Source organism: Mytilus californianus, unplaced genomic scaffold (assembly GCF_021869535.1).
Source record: "Mytilus californianus isolate M0D057914Y unplaced genomic scaffold, xbMytCali1.0.p SCAF_1, whole genome shotgun sequence".
NCBI classification, from domain to species: Eukaryota; Metazoa; Mollusca; class Bivalvia; order Mytilida; family Mytilidae; genus Mytilus; species Mytilus californianus.
In genome coordinates this window covers 53622259-53628258 of record NW_026262581.1, presented here as the reverse complement: position 1 = coordinate 53628258, position 6000 = coordinate 53622259, and positions in this window count along the sequence as shown.

Below are 6000 nucleotides of genomic sequence, written 5' to 3'. Positions count from 1 at the left end.
AGAACATATCAAAACTCTTACTGGCGAATTCATCCATCAAACTACTTCGCAGATGGGATCAAACCCTCTACCATTGTTCCAAGCGGTTAATGATCACTTCAAACAACACTGCGAAGAACATCTCAAAACTCTTACTGGAGAATTTAACACTCTTTTGAATAGCTGCAAAGAAAATCTCACATCTGACAACTGTGATGCTAATCAATGCTCGCCTTAAAGACATAACAACAATACAATCCCAAAATTTCAGTGAAAGGCAGAAAAGAAAATTCCTCATGGATGGCATTGAATACATCCGTCCTCCTTTACCATCTGAGGAAAAGAGGAAACTAGTACGACGCTTTAAACGTAGGCCACAAGAGACTGATTCACCTGCCAACATTGTCCCACTAAACACATAACGTTCAATGACCGTTGTACATTGGTTCCTGTAAGGTTATTTTGGACCTTAACGTTACACGAACGTTGTGAGTACGTTAAAATGAAACGTTACAATTCAACGTTATAGGAACGTTTGTATTAACGCTGTGTGGAAGTTTCATTTTGGTTATGTTACAAATAATACGTTGTAGAAACGTTGAATATAAGTTATTTTTTAACGTTACTTGACTAACAGTCGTAAAACGTTCGAACAATGTTCCTCATATTTAGAAAATTTAATCTTCCCAGAAAAAAAAATAAAGTAATAGTTCAAAATGCAATTTAGTAAGATTGTTGCCATCATGCATATTAGTCAAACCTTTATTTGTTTAAAATATATGATGGGATAGCAATACTGTAATAAAAATAAATAACTTTTAGTCCTTAAACATAGATTGCCTAAATTATTGTTATCATTATTTATTATAACTTTTTTCACTCAACTTTAATTTGTGAAACATAATTAGCAATTATATACAGAATGATATTTGATACAGCCATTTTCTGTTAATCAAGCATATTCTGATAAGGTTGTCCAGATGTTAGACACATTTCAATGATAGTTGCTATGGTAATTAAGGTTATAGGAAATCTAAATGTAATGGGATGGTCACTTTTAAGGCTATTTCCTGTCGTGTATTTGTAAGAAAGCAGTGATAACAAAGAAAACTAACGGAGAAAATCACATCATCTAAAGAGAAAGAAACATGTAGTTATTACTTTAAAAATTCTAATATTATGAATGACATCTAAGGGACATCTAAGGGATGTTGTTTACAAATAAAACATATAGTTTCTATCATTTTATAGCATTGATTTCGGTTGAAATAGATTTTGTTTAAATCATTTTTAATCCTAAATAAACATAAAAAATTGCCACTGAACATAAGTATCATTAAACAAATTGTATATTACCAATATTTCAATATTTTATTTCAGAAATCTTTGTTAAATATGAAGATTGCATTTATAACCATCATGACCATTATCAATGGAAAAGTCTGTTTTAGGATGTACCTTGTTACGTACTGTTTCAGAAATGGTGTTTAATGATTTCTACTTCATACAAATATGAAAGAAAATTTAACATTCTAACATAAATTTATAGGTCAGGTATTTGAGTACTACAGAAGACAAAATAAATCAGAGTACAAAAGGAATGGTAGGAAATCATAGACAATATTCTTGCTAGAAAATGCATGGAAATGTAGATGGGACAAAAAATGCAGAATGAATTACTTTAAGTAAGTAACATAATTAATAGCCATCTTTTTTGCCACATCGGATTCGAAATTCGCAGATATACATGTATAAAATGTTTAATATTACCGTTAAAGCTGGTGTATTTAGATTTGACTTCGTATTTTTTTTCACTACAATCATACATTAATTAGTACGTTTTTTTTTGACGCATTGTTGTTTCATGTATCCATATCTACCCTCAATTTTCCTACTTAACTAAGATTACACGGTGAAGTCTTACCATTATGGTAAAGCATGCCTTATGCCTATTGCTGTGGCGGCGCCTTGTACAGTCTATGAAAAATATAAAAAAAAGCCTATTTTCTACCTATTTATCATATTTTTGTTGTGCCAGGACACCGGAAACAATGTATTTTTTGTCTTTTTGCTTATTTTTTTTAGGATTTAGTATATTCTTAAGAAGTATACAATGAGTACTCATTTATTCATTACTTTATTACAGGGGCAGTGAAATAATTTTTATGAAGATTTGCTATACTTGATAAGAATTAAAGATAAGACGGAGTCAGAAATAGTGACAAAAGAAAGTGTAGCAGAAAACAAAAGGAACACTCTTGTGAATAAAAACCATGTAAGAATACAAAACTAGGAAAATAAGCGTATGAAGTGAATTACATATACAGTAATAAATTATCATCAATAAATTTTTTATTCTAGATCTGATTTAGCAACGTGTAGATACATAAAATTAAACTTTTAACACTTTGCTGGTTGTCTAGTTAAAATAAATTATATATATTCATACCTTTGTGTTCATTATTTAAGAAAAATAGGTAACATGGATGTGTTGATTGAATTCATTCAAATATGGGTAAAATTCTAAAGTACAATTCCTGGAGAGAAAGATTGATTGATTGTTGGTTGCTTAAACGTCCAGTGGCAAATATGTCATGCATGTTCAGGAAAATTGATAGAAAGTGGAAAAATGATAAATTGTCAGGATAGTATGTAAGAAACAAAATGGTTTAACAACAGTGGATCCTTAAAATGCAACAATTGTAACATTTAATAAAACTAATACTTTCGCAATTTTGAACTGATGTAAAAACCAGGAATTATTTCAGCTGTTGCTTGGATGGGATTTTAGCATCCTTCATATGGATCAAAAAGTTTACAAACTGAACCAACGGAGTGCCAGCGTTTGTTAAAAGTTTGTAGTACTACGTTGACCCAACATTTGTTCAACATCGGCCATATTATTCCATCATTGGGCCAACGTTTGACCTTTGTATTGTATAAAACCTTATTAAGTTGTGCCAACGTTTAGCCATCACGTTGGGCCAACATAAGGCTACTTTGCACTTATACATTGGGCCAACGTCTAAAAACAACGTTGGGCCAATGAATGTAAATATGTTGGGCTATTGTTGTGCCAGTGTACAAATGTTGTCTGGGACTAGGTTAAATTTTGGTTCCTGATTGGTAACACAAGGTTCTATTTAGGTTCCACATTGGTTACACAAGGTTCTATAAAGGTTCTAGATTGGTTACACAAGGTTCTATTAAGGTTCAAGATTGGTTACACAAGGTTCTATTAAGGTTCCAGATTGGTCACACAAGGTTCTATCAAGGTTCCAGATTGGTTACACAAGGTTCTATTAAGGTTTCAGATTGGTTTTTCATAACGTTATATCATAACGTTCTTATAACGTAACTGGTAGTCCACACTTTAATGTTCCTACAACGTTATTTCACAACGAAAGAGAAACGTTCCAGGAACATTTCCTGAACGTTTTTGTGTTTTGTGGGGTAGTCAATCTTTCCAAATTCCAGTTAACGGAAGCTGAAAACATCTCTTCTCTCGAGAGGCTTAAATTTCTGTCCTCTACCTGAAACCAAATTGTCGGAAGACCATGCCAATTTTGCCAGAAGTCTACGCATTAGGGAATATTTCGCGTCGAAGGAAAATAACAACAGAAGCTCGGAAAGTGACTCAGAAATTTCAGAAGACGAGAACAACTACAAATCTATAAAAAAAAAAGGTACTTGGATCCCTAAACCGAGCAAAAATACCACCTTGTAATCATTTATAGACAATTTTTAAGTCGGACATTATTAGAAATACTTGACAAAGCAGTAAACCTTTTGATAACCTTGCCATTGAAGAACGAATTGCACTGAAAAACTTACAATCTAACAACAAAAATATTTTGTTTTCTGTTTGGAATTAAATTAATATTTAGATCCATTTCGTTAGATCTGGTGATCAATTTATTTGGCAATCGTCAATGGCAGTCAGCAGGGTTTAAGAACATCAGTTGTTCGACCTGTTAGTCAAATGCGTTTTGTTAAAATAGAATTTTTCACTTTTTTTGGTCTTTTGGAAATTGTTGTTTGTGCTGTATTTAGACCCCTCTACCAAGAAATTTGTTTTACATGCACACGTATAAAAATTGCGGTTTTTATCCAACGCAATCATAGGTTTGAACGTTGTTTTCAATTTAGACTTGTTTATATTTTTTTCGTTTGGGCTTGTATTATATTTTCCTTCGGGTTTATATGATCCGTTCATCCTATTTCGACTCTTTAAAATTTAAGAGTCTATCCTAAATTCATGTAAATTATATGGACTTCCAAATACCGTTTCGATCCCTAACATCACTGAACAGACATTAATTGTCGAAATCCGGATATGGTGTACAAATTTTTGCACCTCATGTTTGTGGTATACCATCTTTTCCACAAGTTTATTGTTTTCTGTTTTGTATCAAATTAATATTAAGATCCATTTCGTTAGATCTGGTGATCAATTTATTTGGCAATCGTCAATGGCAGTCAGCAGGGTTTAAGAACATCAGTTGTTCGACCTGTTAGTCAAATGCGTTTTGTTAAAATAGACTTTTTCACTTTTTTTGGTCTTTTGGAAATTGTTGTTTGTGCTGTATTTAGACCCCTCTACCAAGAAATTTGTTTTACATGCACACGTATAAAATACAAGTCTAAATTGAAAACAACGTTCAAACCTGTGATTGCGTTGGATAAAAACCGCAATTTTATACGTGTGCATGCAAAACAAATTTCTTGATTTCTTCATAAAGGGGTCTAAATACAGCACAAACAACATTTTCCAAAAGACAAAAAAAGTGATAAAGTGTATTTTAACAAAACGCATTTGACTAACAGGTCGAACAACTGGTGTTCTTAAACCAGTGGTATGAAAGTGTAGTATGAAATGATTGTAAGGTGTACATGTCCTACTGGGAGGGCTATCTGACATTGACCTTTCTTCAAGGTTCATTGGACAATGTTAAGTTTTTGTGGTTTGATTAATTTCTCAAATACAATTAGCCATGAGGCCAATATGTTTTGGCATGATATGATTGTAAGATGAACATGTCTGTCTGGATGATTTCATATGACTGTGACCTCATTTTCAAGGTTCATTGGTCAATATTAAGTTTGCATATATAGTTATGTAGTTATGTCTGTTTCTAAGATATTATAATTGAATGGCTAACTTTATTTGATGTTTGGTATGATTGAAAAATGTACAGTAGTCTAGGTCAGGGTTCATAATATAAATTCATCTGACCTTTACCCCATTTACAGTGATCTAAGTTTAAGTGATACTTGTAGTAAAACCCTCATATTTCAATTTTCCACATAATTGAATTATGATAAGTAAAGCAAGCAAGACATTTCAGCATATGCACTCTTGTTATAAAATAAATATCAAGATTTATGTACATGTTGTAAGCAATGTATCTGACAATTTGAAAATCAGTGAACAATTATTTTAATTGGAGTTATGCCACTTGGAAATAATAATTTATTGAAAATTGCATTGTAAGCTCTCACCAGCCTGCAAGTCTCTCTGGATTTTTATGAAATTAATAGTGATTGTTCATATCAGTAATATTTTATTTAGACGAGTTTAAAATCAGTGCCAATCAATGATTTATACAGGAATTATATTTATTGCTGTTATATGAAGTTCAATTTCATTCTTTGAAATTTAATAATAAATATATGTGAAAAGAATTTGTTGTAAAAGTTTTGAATTTCATGATTCAAATAAGGTGGCTGATCATCTATACTTCTATGTATTAATTATACCCCACGCAATTCATTGCGTCTGGTATAATGTGTTTGACCCGTCCGTCTGTCTGTCCGTCCGTCGGTCCTGTTCTTGTCATCTTAATTCCTCTGAAACCACACAACAGAAATTCATGAAACTTTGTAGATAATAAGGACATACTATGTAGATGTGCATATCGACAGGAAATTATGCCCCTTTGCACTTATTGGCCTCAATATACTACTGCAACAGTTTGTAATCGGTACTCCTCTGAAACCACACAACAGAATTTCATGAAA